The sequence below is a fragment of the Octopus bimaculoides genome, chromosome 25, assembly GCF_046866305.1.
Source record: "Octopus bimaculoides isolate indiv1 chromosome 25, ASM4686630v1, whole genome shotgun sequence".
NCBI classification, from domain to species: Eukaryota; Metazoa; Mollusca; class Cephalopoda; order Octopoda; family Octopodidae; genus Octopus; species Octopus bimaculoides.
In genome coordinates, this window is record NC_142952.1 from 12,537,464 (window position 1) to 12,553,950 (window position 16,487).

A 16,487-nucleotide genomic window follows, 5' to 3' on the forward strand; every position below is an offset into this window, starting at 1 on the left:
GATGACTATGTAGAGTGTACCACTGGTGAATGCAGCTAGACAAGAAAATAATATTACAAACACAGTATAACTGTGACAACAGTAGAAAGATTGGGTATTTTACTCTTATAAGATGGAAAAAGTTACCAGCAAACAGACATGGGACTTGAACCCTCACCCCTCAAAAACCAGCTGAGTACTCTATCATTAAGCTAAACTGCCCACTGACAACAATCTCCATCAAATTAAACGCTAAATATCATATATATATAATTGCACTGTATCTATTGCCATGTTTAGAGGGCATCTTTAATTGTAGGTCTGCCCAATTGTTGTTGTTGTTGGCACTCCGTCGCTTGCGACGTCGAGGGTTTCAGTTGATCCGATCAACGGAACAGCCTGCTCGTGAAATTAACGTGCAAGTGGCTGAGCACTCCACAGTCACACGTGTACCCTTAACGTAGTTCTCGGGGATATTCAGCGTGACACAGAGTGTGACAAGGCTGGCCCTTTGAATTACAGGCACAACAGAAACAGGAAGTAAGAGTGAGAGAAAGTTGTGGTGAAAGAGAACAGCAGGGTTCGCCACCATCCCCTGCCGGAGCCTCGTGGAGCTTTAGGTGTTTTCGCTCATTAAACACTCACAACGCCCGGTCTGGGAATTGAAACCGCAATCCTATGACCGCGAGTCCGCTGCCCTAACCACTGGGCTATTGTGCCTCCACCGGTCTGCCCAATAAGAGAGACAAAGTTCAAGCTGAATGCATCAGATGTGTTAAAGTGCAGCTCGTCTAAGCTGAAGCCTTTAGATGGGTGCTGTTAAACCCCTTGCCCTTCCTGACTGAGTAGACCTTGTGATTAAAGACATCCAAACCATGGCCATCATGTCTTAGTATATCAAACACACCACTGTCCAATGTCTCCTTTCTTTCTTGACGACAGCAGTCTATATTTCATGGTAGTTAGTCTCTATTTCTTCTGGGTCAATCTGATAACTGATAAAAGATCTCACATTTGCCATGTTCAATGCCATCTTCAGATGTATTCAAGTATATAAGACTGTCTTTCTTGTCTTGCTAAGATAGAAAGAAGAAAAAAAAAACAGGAAACACACACACAAACACAATTTCAGAAGTGAATACATGTGCGTGTGTGTGTGTGCATGCAAGTGTGTAGCATCAAACTAGACACAAACACACACACATATATAACATATATAACAACTTATCTATTAATCTAGATCTCGGGGTATGTAAACATGCAACATATACAGAGGAGTATATGTTTTGTATGCATGCATGTGTAACTTATATGTGTAATATGTATATATGTGTGAATGTGCATGCATTAATGGGCACACACACACACACACACACACATACATACAATGACACCAAAAACAATGTTTACTAAATTTTATTTCAATATGGTCTCTACCATGGAGGAAGCTAAACAAATTCCAAACAATTAGCTTCATGAAGACATGGTTTTCTAATTAAGACTGCGTAATTTTAGCTAATTATGTCAGATATGATAAAACACACTTGCTGAAGACAGCATCTTAGTGTTAGCAAAATATTTCAAATTCCTTTCAACACATCATAAATAAATTTGCTATTCCTCATTCACTGGCACAAATATAAAACATGCCACCAAATATAGACTTTGTGGTCATACTAACTGCTAGAAAAAGCAACCAAATTGCCCCCCTCCCAAACAATATCTTATCTTTAAAAATGTGATTAACCTATTAGCATTCACATTACTTTGTCAAATGTAATGCTTGTTTATTGACACTGCTTCAAATCTGGTATTCATTATCGTATAGCTTCAAAATATTAATGATGTGATTATTTTTAGAATGCAATTGTACGGTACATGTGAGAAGCCAGATCGATCTGGTTTGAACATACAACAGGTAGAATATTTGGGCTGGATATAACTGGTTTGAATGCTAAATGGTTAAGTCTGGGACATGTTTGTAAATTGGTCTAGCTGATGTGAGTTATAATCAAATGGGTTGTAATATAATTAAAATAAATTTGGGTTGAATTAAGTGAGAGAATTTTTAGTGTATTCAGGATTATAAGCAAGAATTTAAGGCAGAAAAAAGAAACAAATTTGAGTGGACTTGTGTTCTTTTTTGTTCCAAGATCCAGACTAGCCAAGATCCAGACTAGCCAAAATCCAGACTAGCCAAGATCCAGACTAGCCAAGATCCAGACTAGCCAAGATCCAGACTAGCCAAGATCCAGACTAGCCAAGATCCAGACTAGCCAAGATCCAGACTAGCCAAGATCCAGACTAGCCAAGATCCAGACTAGCCAAGATCCAGACTAGCCAAGATCCAGACTAGCCAAGATCCAGACTAGCCAAGATCCAGACTAGCCAAGATCCAGACTAGCCAAGATCCAGACTCTGACACTTACCCTACAATGTCATTCTAAAAATAAAACAATCACATCATTGAAATCTCAAACCTACGAAGTAATGTATGATTAATCCAAAACAATGTGAATAAATAAGCGTTACACTTGACAGGGTAATCTGAAAGCTAAAGGGTTAAAGACAAAACTTAAATTAATCGTCCCAAGATCCAGACTAGCCAAGATCCAGACTAGCCAAGATCCAGACTAGCCAAGATCCAGACTAGCCAAGATCCAGACTAGCCAAGATCCAGACTAGCCAAGATCCAGACTAGCCAAGATCCAGACTCTGACACTTACCCTACAATGTCATTCTAAAAATAAAACAATCACATCATTGAAATCTCAAACCTACGAAGTAATGTATGATTAATCCAAAACAATGTGAATAAATAAGCGTTACACTTGACAGGGTAATCTGAAAGCTAAAGGGTTAAAGACAAAAATTAAATTAATCGTCGGTCAAATATTGCTACACTTCCAAACAAGGTAAAATAAACTAGATACAGCAGAGACATGGGAGAAAATAAAATTGAGGAAACAGATATTTGAACCCCTATCTCCTTACTGACATTGTCATACGTTGGCATTCCATCGAGTTTTCATAACTGTTTTCTTTTTTTTCATAATTGTTTTCTTTTTTCATATGAACAAGTATTCTTGGTAAATTAATCATGTTTTACTTTGTATACAAAATATGGAAAGAGATATTGTTCAGTGTAAACCTATAAATATATATTCACATATATACACCCACACACTTATATATACATATTTATGAAGCAACATGTCGGTAAGTTGATAGTATTTAGTTCTCATCACAACCAAGGCGGCATGTCCTGAGAAAGTTCTGAGAGTATGCCAAGCTATAACAATCAGCTCCTTAATAACACAACGTAACAAGTGTTTCAACACGAAAATGCAAGAAGTGAATTTACAAGTGGGAAAGAACTGCTTCTGTCAAAGCTGAACTAAAAAGAAACAAGATCCACACCCCATCCCTCAAACTACATTTTCTAATGTCTAATAACATTGTTGTTGCTGTTGTTGTTGCTATTTAAGTCCCTCAACCGTTACTGACCTTGGAGATTAATGTCTTCCAAATGGTCATGGCATGTTTTGAGAGTGAACCTGTGACCTTTCACTTGGAAATATTCCGTTGTGGGCTAAATAGGTGAAAAGGAGGTTTAGGAAGAATTTAAATATGGATGACGTTACATAACTTAATGTTCTGTTAGCTTTCTGGGTCTCATTCTTCATGTGTGTATGTATATATATATATATATATATATATATATATATATATATATATATATATATATATATATATATATATATATATATATATATCACCAGGGACAAAATAATGGAAACACCTAGCATCATAGCATCATAATTTGGAAATATCTATAAAACCATCACAAGCTTGTTTATTTCTATATTTTTTTTATTTATTATTAGTGTTGCTTGTTTTGCTAAAATTGTTGTTTCTTTTCAGATATCATCAGAAAAGGGTAATTAAAATTCATTAAAATGACAGATCTATCAGACTTTCAAAGAGGTCAAATTGTTGGTGCTCATATGGCAGGCTCTAGCATAACAAAAACAGCTGAAATGTTTGGTGTATCAAGAAGTACTGTCTTGAAAGTAATGACAGCCTTTGAGAAAGAGGGAAAAACCTCCTCATCGAAACAAAACTCCGGAAGAAAACCAAAACTTTCAGATAGGGACTGTTGGACTCTTATGCAAATTGTTAGAAAGGATCACAAAAGTACAGCTCCCAAGATTACTGCAGAGATTAATGACCACCTCGAGAACCCAGTTTCCATAAAAAATGTTTGCTGGGAGCTGCACAAAGCTGGATTTCACGGGAGGGCTGCAATCAGAAAAGCACTACTTTCAAAAACAAACGTTGCAGAGCGTTTAGAGTGGAGTAAAAACCTACAGAATTGGTCCCTAGAGCAGTGGAAGAATGTTATTTTCTCGGACGAGTCATCCTATACCAAAATAAACATTTGACCCAGACTGCTTTCTTCTAACTGTTAAACGTGGATTTATTCTTATTCATTTATTTATATTTATTTATTTCTTTACTTGTTCATTTATTTTGATTACTTATACATATGATTGTAATTAATAAATAAATAGATTCAAATGAATGTTTACAGGCTGATGTTTGTTGATTGATTGTACTTTCCAATTTCTTTTTTGTCATATATATATATATATATATGTATATATATATATAAATGTATATATATATGTATATATGTGTATATATATATATATATGTATATATATGTATACATATGTGTGTGTTTGTGTATTTATATATATATATATATATATATATATGTATATATTTATATGAATAGTTCTGTTATAGTATTCCATCCAGTGAGAGATAAATATCATTTAATATACACATTTTACGAAAGAGCTACTAATAGTTTCATGCATTAGAAATACAATAATTTGGCAGGTTTATGATAACATGCCATGTATCTCTAAACAATCTTTCAGGCTCACTGCATATTCTTAAATGTATTTAAAAACCAGGATGCTAATCTATAAGAAAACATGAGGAAAAAACAAGAAGAAAAAAAGATGTCCTGGTTTTTAAATAGATCTAGCGATATGCACTGAGCCTGAGAGATTATTTAGAGATACATTGCATGTTATATAAATATGCCAAATTATTGTATATCTAAACTATGAATCTATTAGTAGCACTTTTGAAAATTATGTATTTTAAATGACATATACATCTATTATATATATATATATATATATATATATATATATGTATAGAGAGAGAGAAAGAGAGAGAGAGAGATAGATAGATAGGTATGTGCGTGGCACCTTGGGCAAGTGTCTTCTACTATAGCCTCGGGCCGACCAAAGCCTTGTGAATGGATTTGGTAGATGGAAACTGAAAGAAGCTCGTCGTATATATATATATATATATATATATATATACATACACACACACTTTGCCTTTCATCCTTTTGGGATCGATAAATTAAGTACCAGTTACACACTGGGGTCAATATAATCGACTTAATCCCTTTGTCTGTCCTTGTTTGTCCCCTCTATTTGTGCAATAAAGAAATAAGAAACGTTAGCACACCAGGCGAAATGCTTAGTGGCATTTCATCTGTCTTTACATTCTGAGTTCAAATTCCGCCAAGTTCAACTTTGCCTTTCATCCTTTTGGGGTCAATTAAATAAGTACCAGTTACGCACTGGAATCGATGTTAACTTAATCCCTTTGTCTGTCCTTGTTTGTCCCCTCTATGTTTAGCCCCCTGTGGGCAATAAAGAAATAATTATTCTGTCAAAAGGAATGCTTATTTATTCAAACTGTTTTCAATTAATCGTATATTATCTCATAGCTTTGAGATTTCAATGATGTAATTGTATATTTTTAGAATGACATTGTAAGGTAGGTGTGAGAGGCTGAATCTGGCTAGTTTGAACATTAAACATGTAAAATATTTAGGCTGAATATGGCCTGTTAAAATACTAAAGGGGTTACAGAAGAAATATGTGCAAGAGAGAGAGAGAGAGACAGACAGACAGACAGACAGATAGAGACAGACAGACAGAGACAGACAGACAGAGACAGAGAGACAGAGACAGACAGAGACAGAGAGAGAGAGACAGAGAGAGACAGAGAGAGACAAGAGAGAGACAGAGACAGACAGATAGACAGAGACAGACAGATAGACAGAGACAGACAGATAGACAGAGACAGACAGATAGACAGAGACAGACAGATAGACAGAGACAGACAGATAGACAGAGACAGACAGATAGACAGAGACAGACAGATAGACAGAGACAGACAGATAGACAGAGACAGACAGATAGACAGAGACAGACAGATAGACAGAGACAGACAGATAGACAGAGACAGAGGAGGTAGGTAGAGAGAATTGGTCACTGTTCATAGAAAAGGCTGATCAAGAAGTAATTTTAAAATGGTCACTGAGAAAACGAAAAACACGGACATAGCAGGAATGAGATTATCTTGTAATCAGGCTGGTTGCAGCTGCGGCTGAACTGGTTTGATAAACCTTATCTCTTTACAAAGATAAGGTTCATTATAGAAGACCTTGATGCCTCAACAACCTCAGGGTAATCACAAAAATGAAACTAATGAATGCTTGTCTTATAGAGATGTATTTATATAATGTCCTCTAGAGTATTTGAAAAACAGAGGATGAGATAGACATGAAGGCACACACACACACTCACACACACACACACACACATATATATGTACATATGTACATACATTTGGCAGAATCTTTAGCATGCTGAGCAAAATGCTTAGCAACTTTTCATTCCTCTTTATGTTCTGAGTTCAAGTTCCGCTGCTGTTTGTTTTCACTGTCCTGTTTGTGCTACCAATTTTGACCCTCCACAAAATCCCAAATTTTATTTAATTTGCTTTGCGAGAGCAACTGTTTTATGCACCTATCATCATCATCATCGTTTAACGTCCGCTTTCCATGCTAGCATGGGTTGGACGACTTGACTGAGGACTGGTGAAACCGGATGGCAACACCAGGCTCCAATCTAAATTTGGCAGAGTTTCTACAGCTGGATGCCCTTCCTAACGCCAACCACTCAGAGAGTGTAGTAGGTGCTTTTACGTGTCACCTGCACGAAGGCCAGTCAGGCGATACTGGCAACGGCCACGCTCGAAATGGTGTCTTTTATGTGCCACCCGCACAAGCCAGTCCAGGGGCACTGGCAATGATCTCGCTCGAAAATCCTACGGGAGCCAGTCAGGCGGTACTGGCAACGGCCACGCTCAAAATGGTGCATCTTATGTGCCACCCGCACAAGAGCCAGTCCAGGGGCACTGGCAACGATCTTACTTGGCTTGCCGGGTCTTTTATATATATATATATATATATATATATACATACATATATATATATAAAATTAATAATAATATACATATGTATATAATTATATTAAGGGAGCAATGGTGAAAATGACCTTTCTCCAGCATGCTTGAAATGCCGATATCTTCAGAAAACTAACAAAAACTCCAGATAAATATACACATGGCTGACTACCTGATAAAAATCATTAACATGATTTCTATCTTTATATTCTATTATGAATTAATAAATAAAATATACATACACACACACATACACATCCATCTGCCTGTCTATATATGTACCTCGTCTACAGCAAAAACCTCTTCCAGGCTCCTTCCTTGTTTAACCTCTTAATACATACACGAAGTTGCCTTCCTTTCTATTATATTTCCATTCTGCTGAGGAAGATCTTAGTCTTGCTAACAACATGGGAGACCTCAGTAGTGCCTGTGCCACATAAAAATCACCCAGTCCACTCTGTAAAGTGTTTGGCATTAGGAAGGAGACATCCAGCTGCGGAAACTATGCCAAAGAGACTGGAGTCTATCACAGTCCTCCAGCTTGTCAAATACTGTCAAACCATCCAACCTATGCCAGAGCAGATTAACCATCCTTAACCCGCTAGAGATAGATGCCAAATGGCTCTAAAAACCACTTCACTACTCCATTAGCACAAGTTGTAATTGGGCAGAGGTCTTATTTATTTTTTCATCTGCCCGATTACAGCTTGTGCTAATGAAGTACTGAGGTGGTTTTTAGAGCCATTTAGCATCTATCTCTAACATGTAGGTGCGGTAAATCCGCACCCTCTAATATAATTATAAATTTAGTATAAAATATTACCTACAAGATTTTTATTTCACACTAGCCACTAGATAAGATCATTAAAGTGATTTTATCCTTAATTCTATATCTATATCATCATCATCATCATTTAACGTCCACTTTCCATGCTAGCATGGGTTGGACGATTTGACTGGGGACTGGCAAACCAGATGGCTACACCAGACTCCAATCTGATCTGGCAGAGTTTCTACAGCTGGATGCCCTTCCTAACGCCAACCACTCCAAGAGTGTAGTGGGTGCTTTTTACATGCCACCGGCATGAAATATATATATATATATATATGCCTTTGTACCATCCTCAACATCTACTGGAACAACTCCATCACCAACACTGAGGTCCTCAAGCGAGCAAAGGTCACCAGCCTGGAAGCCATTTTACTTGAGACATGACTATGTTGGGCATGACACATTGACAGGATGAAAGACCACTGCCTACCCAAGATCATCATGTACCATGAGCTCACCACTGGCCACTGCAACAGGGGGACACCAAAAAGGTATTACAAGGACTGCCTGAAGCAGCCCCTTAGTGTTTGTAACATTGATTATCATGAGTGGTCCACTCTAACAGCTGACCGTGTTGCTTGGGGGTCATACCATCAGTAATGTCGTTTCCTCCTCTGAGATCTCTTGTAGTGCCTCTCTCGAAGACAAACGTCAGAAGCCCAAAAATAATGCAGCTGCATCATCAGACTTTGGACAACCATACCTCTAACATCATTGCAATCAGATATGTCGATCCCACATCAGCCATGAATGAGCGCGCAGATGACGTGGACAACACCATCCTAATCTTCGTCAGCAAAGCCAAGCCAAGAAAATATATACATATATATATATATATATATATATATATATATATATATATATATATATAGGCAAATCAAAAATAAAACCAAAAACAACAAAAATCAAAAGGACTTAAACAGCAAATGTATTATTAGATTGACAACCAGTTTAAGATGGAGAAAAGAGGATGGTATTGAGAGACAAAGAGGAAAATAGAGAGTTTGATGTAGAGAGATGAAGAACGTAGAAAGAGAAGTTTCGAAAGACAGATACGTAAAATTCTAATCTAAGATATCATTAATTAATCATTAAATTTAACCAAAAGAAAAATCAGGAATTCTACGTCCAACTCAATGCAATCTCAAAATCAAAACAACCAAAAATATTGATTAATATTTGAACTGATTTCAAATGCTGCTGATGTTGACTTTGCTTTTTAACCTTTCTGAATCAATAAAGTCAAGCACAGGGGTTAATGTAATCAACTTACCCCTAACCCCAAAACTTCTGGCCTTGTACCAAAATTTCTCAAACCAATATCTAAATTGATTTTATGACAGAATTCTGCTTTAAGTATCCCACATAAACCCTCATAACTTTTTTTTTTATTTTGGGAATTATATTTTTTTAATTTTTCAAAATTTATTAAAAAAACTTTTTCTTTAATTTTCTGAATTTTCTTTTTCAAAACCACAGTTTGAAATACAGACAGTCCAAATTTTTTGCTTAAATCCCAACAATAGACCATTAAATGTGTTTATGGGGAGAAAGATATCCTTTTCTACTCTAGGCACAAGACCCGAAATATTGGGGGAAGGGGCCAGTCGATTAGATGACCCAGTACGCAACTGGTACTTAATTTACTGACCCCTAAAAGGATGAAAGGCAAAGTCGACCTTGGTGGAGTTTGAACACAGAATGTAAAGACAGACGAAATACTGTTCAGCATTTCGCCCGGCGTGCTAACGTTTCAGCCAGCTCGCCGCCTTATGGGGAGAAAGATATTGAAAAACATCAATACATCAGAGTGACAAACAAATGAGGAAGGTATCAGGTGGTTGTGAGATGTACTAAAAATAACAGCTAAATAGCCTTTAAATCACACAAAAATTTTTCTTTGCTTTTGCATAATTGTATGAATTCCCATGTGTAGAACACAAATATGAAAAAAATTTCTGAAAATTCCATAAAATAAAAAAATTACAAAGCGTCATATAGGATGCTTAAACCAGAATTCTGCCAATTTTATTTAGTGGAAAAGGATGCAGTCAAAGGAATTTATTTCTGTGTAATTCTGTTAATTTTAAAGTAAAGTTAATCACCACATCAATATGGCTGGTCGATGTTACTACCGTTTTAACCCCAGGCAGCTCTTCCGCCTGCTGGTTATAGGTGCAGCCTGCACCCTGTATATATTGCAGGCACAATATATACAAAGTGCAGGCTGCACCCATAACCAGCAGGCGGAAGAGCTGCCTGGGGTTAAAACGGTAGTAACATCGACCAGCCATATTGATGTGGTGATTAACTTCACTCTCATCTCTTGAGATTTTCTAATTGGTTACTTTGTTAATCTTCATTAACTGAAATTCCAGTGAAATGTTTAATTCATATACAATATGTGGATGATATAGGTGCAGGAGTGGCTGTGTGGTAAGTAGCTTGCATACCAACCACATGGTTCTGGGTTCAGTCCCACTGCATGGCACCTTGGGCAAGTGTCTTCTACTATAGCCTCGGGCCGATCAAAGCCTTGTGAGTGGATTTGGTAGATGGAAACTGAAAGAAGCCTGTCGTATATACGTGTATATATATATATATATATATATGTGTGTGTGTTTGTGTGTCTGTGTTTGTCCCCCCCTCTCCAACATCACTTGACAACCGATGGTGGTGTGTTTACGTCCCCGTAACTTAGCGGTTCAGCAAAAGAGGCCGCTAGAATAAGTACTAGGCTTACAAAGAATAAGTCCTGGGGTCGATTTGCTCGACTAAAGGCGGTGCTCCAGCATGGCCGCAGACAAATGACTGAAACAAGTAAAAGAGTAAAAGAGTATAGGTACAAGACCTGAAATTTGGGAGAGGGGACAGTTGATTACATCGACCCCAGTGTTCAGAATAAGTCCTGGGATCGATTTGCTCGACTAAAGGCGGTGCTCCAGCATGGCCACAGTCAAATGACTGAAACAAGTAAAAGAGTAAAAGAGCATACAGAGAATACAAGACAAAATAGGATCCATGTCATTTAATTTAACACTAACAACGTCTTTGCCTGTTACCCTTCTTTAATTCAATCACTTATTCCAAATTCACTCCAGATGTTTTATCAAAAATAAAAATTTTAAAAAGATGGCGAAAAATCGTGGAAAATATATAGAAAAACTCGTTTTTATTGCTTGACACAGATGGAAGATATCTATGTCGTAAACAGTGAGAGGAATATGATTTCAGTAGAAATATCTGGCCACAGGAAGTTGGTGAAAAGGGGGTGGGGTGGGGTCGGGTGGGGGTGTTTAGCAACAGTGTCACGTGAATAGAGAGAGTAGAAATATAAGAGGTGTGTTTAGAAATGGAGTGAAGGCCATTAGATGTATGTCTATGATGACGATGGTAATGATGTTGGTAGTGGTGGTGGTGGTAGTGGTGGTGGTGGTGGTAGTGGTAGTAGTGGTGGATGGCAGTGATGATGATGATGATTATAATGGTGTTCATAGCGATGATGCTGATGATGATGGTAGTGATGTTGCAGGTAGTGGTGATGGTGGTGGTAGTGGTGGTGGTGATGAAGATGATGATGATGGTGGTGGATGGCAGTGGTGATGATTATAATGGTGTTCGTAGCAATGATGCTGATGATGATGATGGTAGTGGTGGCAGCACTGATGATGACAATGATAATGGTGTTCATGGCAATGACGGTGACGATACTGATGATGATGATGATGGTGGTGGTGGTGGTGGTGGTGGCAGTGATGGTGCTGGTGATGATGATGAGGAGGATGATAATGGCTACAAAAAGTGAGAATATAAAAGGGTGTGTTTAGCAACAATGGAGTGGAAAGCACAGAAAGTGGGGCAGAATTCAATCAGGAAAACATAAACAATCCTTAAACATGTTTACACACAACGGGAGTGGGGGATTCTTATGAAGAAATATATTTTTATAAACATTAAGGTGTGTGTATATACATGTTTTTACACAGCAAGGGGCGAATTATTAGAGACAAAACTTTGGATATACACCTAATGATAAAAAGCTGTTTCTCAATATTTTAAATTCTATGATTATACATACATGTACACAGACATACATATGCAATTCTATACAAACACATATATAAATGCATGTGGCTGTGTGGTAAGTAACTTGCTTACCAACCACATGGTTCTGGGTTCAGTCCCACTGCGTGGCACCTTGGGCAAGTGTCTTCTACTATAGCCTCGGGCCGACCAAAGCCTTGTGAGTGGATTTGGTAGACGGAAACTGAAAGAAGCCCGTCGTATATATATGTATATATATATATGTGTGTATGTATGTGTTTGTCTGTCTGTGTTTGTCCCCCCACAATCGCTTGACAACCGATGCTGGTGTGTTTACACCCCCGTAACATAGCAGTTCGGCAAAAAGAGACCGATAGAATAAGTACTAGGCTTACAAAGAATAAGTCCTGGGGTTGATTTGCTCGACTAAAGGTGGTGCCCCAGCATGGCCGCACTCAAATGACTGAAACAAGTAAAAGAGTAAAGAGTAATATCAATATGCATATATAAATGCATGTCAATACAGGTTGTCATCAACTTACAACCTATCCGACTTCTTACCACACAGTTATGCCTATATATATATATATATATATATATATATAATCATAAATATACAGGGATTAGCAATTGAGTTGCTTCTCCAACATACTGAAAATTTAGAAATAGCAGTCAAAGAACTACTGATTCTAAACTACAAATTTTTCTCTAAACGGATGGCGATATTTATGGCACACATAGAACAAAAACCGGAGGGAAAAGCATAAACAAAACAAGTCTTTAGTTAATTGGATACGAATCGTTTCATTATTAATTGACGATTCCCTGCCCTTATTCTTGTATATATATATATATATATATATATATATATATATAATTATTTGTAGGAATCATGTGAATCTAGGCATTTTAATAATAAGGACACCAAGTAAGGGTCAAGATTAGCATATCCTGAATATACCATATGCAGACACTCGTATATGAATGCATATATGAACATGTTGTAAGACTTACATATACATGCACATGAACAAATGTATATACACATCTATACAAATATACATGCATATTTATATCTACATAAATATTCGTATCTATGTATATAAATATACATGCCAGTGGCATGTGAAAAACACCCAGCACACTCTGTTAAGTGGTTGGCATTAGGAATGGCATCCAACCATAGAAACCATGCCAAAAAAGACAGTGGGAGTCTGAATAGCTCACTGCTAGCAAGCTCCATGTCAAAGTGGACGTTAAATGACGATGATGATGATGATGATGTATATGATATTATATACACATGCATACAAACATGCAGTTTCACGATCCACTGTGAGCTCCACGTCTAACATAGGGAAGGCTCCAGGTGTGGTGTTTACATACAGAAAGAACACAAATGGGTTGAGGTTCACTATAGAGATTATTGTTAGCGGGCCGTTTAGCTTAATGGTAGAGTACTCAGCTGGTACCTAAGGGGTGTGGGTTCAAGTCCGATGGCTATCTGCAGACAACTTTTTCTGTCTTATAAGGGTAAAATACCCATTCTTTGTTTTTTTTACACGGTTATACTGCATTCAAAATATTACTTTCTTGTTTGTAAAATGTGTGCATATATATGTATATATATATATATATATATATATATATATAGTATAAATAATATATAAATATATGCATATATCCATACATATATGTATACATACATGCATATATGGGTACAGGACATCAAAAAAACGTTAAACACAATGAGAAATGAAAACAGAAAAACTTTTTTCGAACAACAAAAAAAAACAGAGAAACGAGACATGCAACATAAAGAGTATACCCCTTCTTCAGTTGTCCCTGTTCCATACCAGAATATACATACATACACCAGATTACATAAGAACGTATGTATGTACATATGTCCATACATAGCAGAGAATACACACACACACACATACATACACACACACACACACACACACACACACACACACACACACACACACACACACACACACACATATATATTTGCATGTATGTATATGAAGTGCATATATCTGTATATACTCACAACATGGTCGCTTTGAAGGAATTTGATGAACCAAAAAGGTTGGGCAGATGGTTGAGGGATAAAATAGAAAACTAGAAAGCTGAATTCAATTGACTGGTTTGGCCAAAAAAGAAACCATGATTGTTGCCATTCACTGAAAAGATGGTTAAATATTTCAGTTATTTTAAAGACCTCAAGAAAAGTTTTGCATTTTCAGGAAAAGAGTGTAATGTTGCAAAATAACAGAGGAAGTTGCTTTAATAAGTTGAGGATTGGTTAGAGAAGGAATAAAGAAACATTTCTGAAAAGTTAGATGAAAAACAGAAAGCTGATTCTAAATCTGATCCAAAGAGAGACAGTATGAAACTAACAAGAATTAGAGATCAATCAGTCATGATTGATAGGGGCAGGTACAGTTATGTGATTAAGAAGTGTGCATATGGTTACAAGTTCAGTCCCACTGTGTGGAACCTTGGGCAAATGTCTTTTACTACAGCTCTAGACTGACCAAAACCTTGTGAGTTTATGCATGTATATATACAAGTGAAGGCATCTGGCTTAGCAGTATTTTTCTGGGGAGCAAGTAAAGGATCAGTGTATAAGAATCGCCCAAAAACCATTAATGAGCTAAGATGCAACCATAACCTTCACACGGTCCATACCGCATCCAGACTCTCCAAGATGTATTTCAAAACACGTGTTGAAGAGTCAACTTATGTACTGAAAATGAAGGATGACATTTTCAACACCTCTTGCAAAGTTTTTTTAAAGTCTTGTAAAGTCTAATATATTCTTTTGTAGTCTTATACCATCTTATAAATATTTATCTTGCAATAAAATACTGCGGAGAGACTTTTTGACACCCTGTATATTATAAAAGTGTGAATCTGAGAGGAGCATATGTTGAATAAAATCATAATTAACTGATCTTCCTGTAGTTTCTTTTACACAAGACCAGAGACTTTTCAGCACCTCCTTGTATATATATATATATATATATATTGTTTTGAATTTGTGTGAATGTATATAGAAAAATTTATCAGTTGAATAAAATTAAAACATGGTCTCATTTGCACATTTTTTTATTATGGTATTTTAACATTAAGAAAATATTTTGTAATGCTCATAACATTAAATTAGTGCTTTTATACACAGTTAACTGACAGTTGAGTTCAACATATTCCCCTCTCAGATTCACACAAACACACACACATTTTTATGTATATGTATATATGTGTGGAGGCACAATGGCCCAGTGGTTAGGGCAGTGGACTCGCAGTCATAGGATCGCGGTTTCGATTCCCAGATCGGGCGTTGAGTGTTTATTGAGCGGAAACACCTAAAGCTCCATGAGGCTCCGGCAGGGGATGGTGGTGAACCCTGTTGTACTCTTCCACCACAACTTTCTCTCACTCTATCTTCCTGTTTCTGTTGTACCTGTAATTCAAAGGGTCAGCCTTGTCACACTGTGTCACGCTGAATATCCCCGAGAACTACGTTAAGGGTACATGTGCCTGTGGAGTGCTCAGCCACTTGCACGTTAATTTCACAAGCAGGCTGTTCCGTTGATCGGACCAACTGGAACCCTCGACATTGTAAGCGACGGAGTGCCAACAACAACAACGTACGTACGTGTGTGTGTGAGAGAGAGAGAGAGAGAGGAGAATATGTTGAATAAAATCAGAATTAGCTGATCCTACTGCATTTTTGTTTCACACTAAACCAGGGGCTTTTTAGCACTCCATTGTATATAGTTTTAGCTCTTTAGCCTTCGGATTACTCTCTCAAATGCAATGCTTACTTAATCACATCGTATTGAATCAACCATGCACTAAACTGCAGTTTTGAGATTTCAATGATGTAACTATTTATTCTTAAGATGACATTGTAGGGTTGGTGTGAGAGGTTAGACCTGTCTGGTTTGAACATTACATAGGTAGAATATTTGGGCCAAATATGGCCAGTTTAAATGCTAAAGGGTTAAATCAGAGCATGCCTTAATCACCTCCTACAATTTTAGATCCCACGAGCTATAATTAGTAACGATGACTACAGAGTATCTGTGTTGCACAATATTTGCTACTCCTATGGACTTTGGATTTATCTACCTTAAACTTACTTGATTATTTCTTATCAAAAAAACTGAGTGATGAATAAGTAGCCAGGTCAGTGGGTATGATTAGTGTGGCGACACTTTAAACATGGTAATGATGGGGGAGAGGAAAGGAGAGGAGGGACCCCGAAGGG

General features: G+C 37.1%; 1 protein-coding gene across 1 annotated transcript in view; it reads right to left on the reverse strand.

Moving 5' to 3' along the window:
• The window catches only part of LOC149131097 (MAP kinase-activated protein kinase 2-like), a 37,270-nt gene extending 20,870 nt beyond the window's left edge, over nucleotides 1-16,400 (reverse strand). The window contains exon 1 of the transcript XR_016238321.1: nucleotides 14,262-16,400. The gene's annotated coding sequence lies outside the window, so the exon portion shown is untranslated. The remainder of the gene's footprint in view (nucleotides 1-14,261) is intronic.
• Nucleotides 16,401-16,487: the final 87 nt, after the last annotated feature.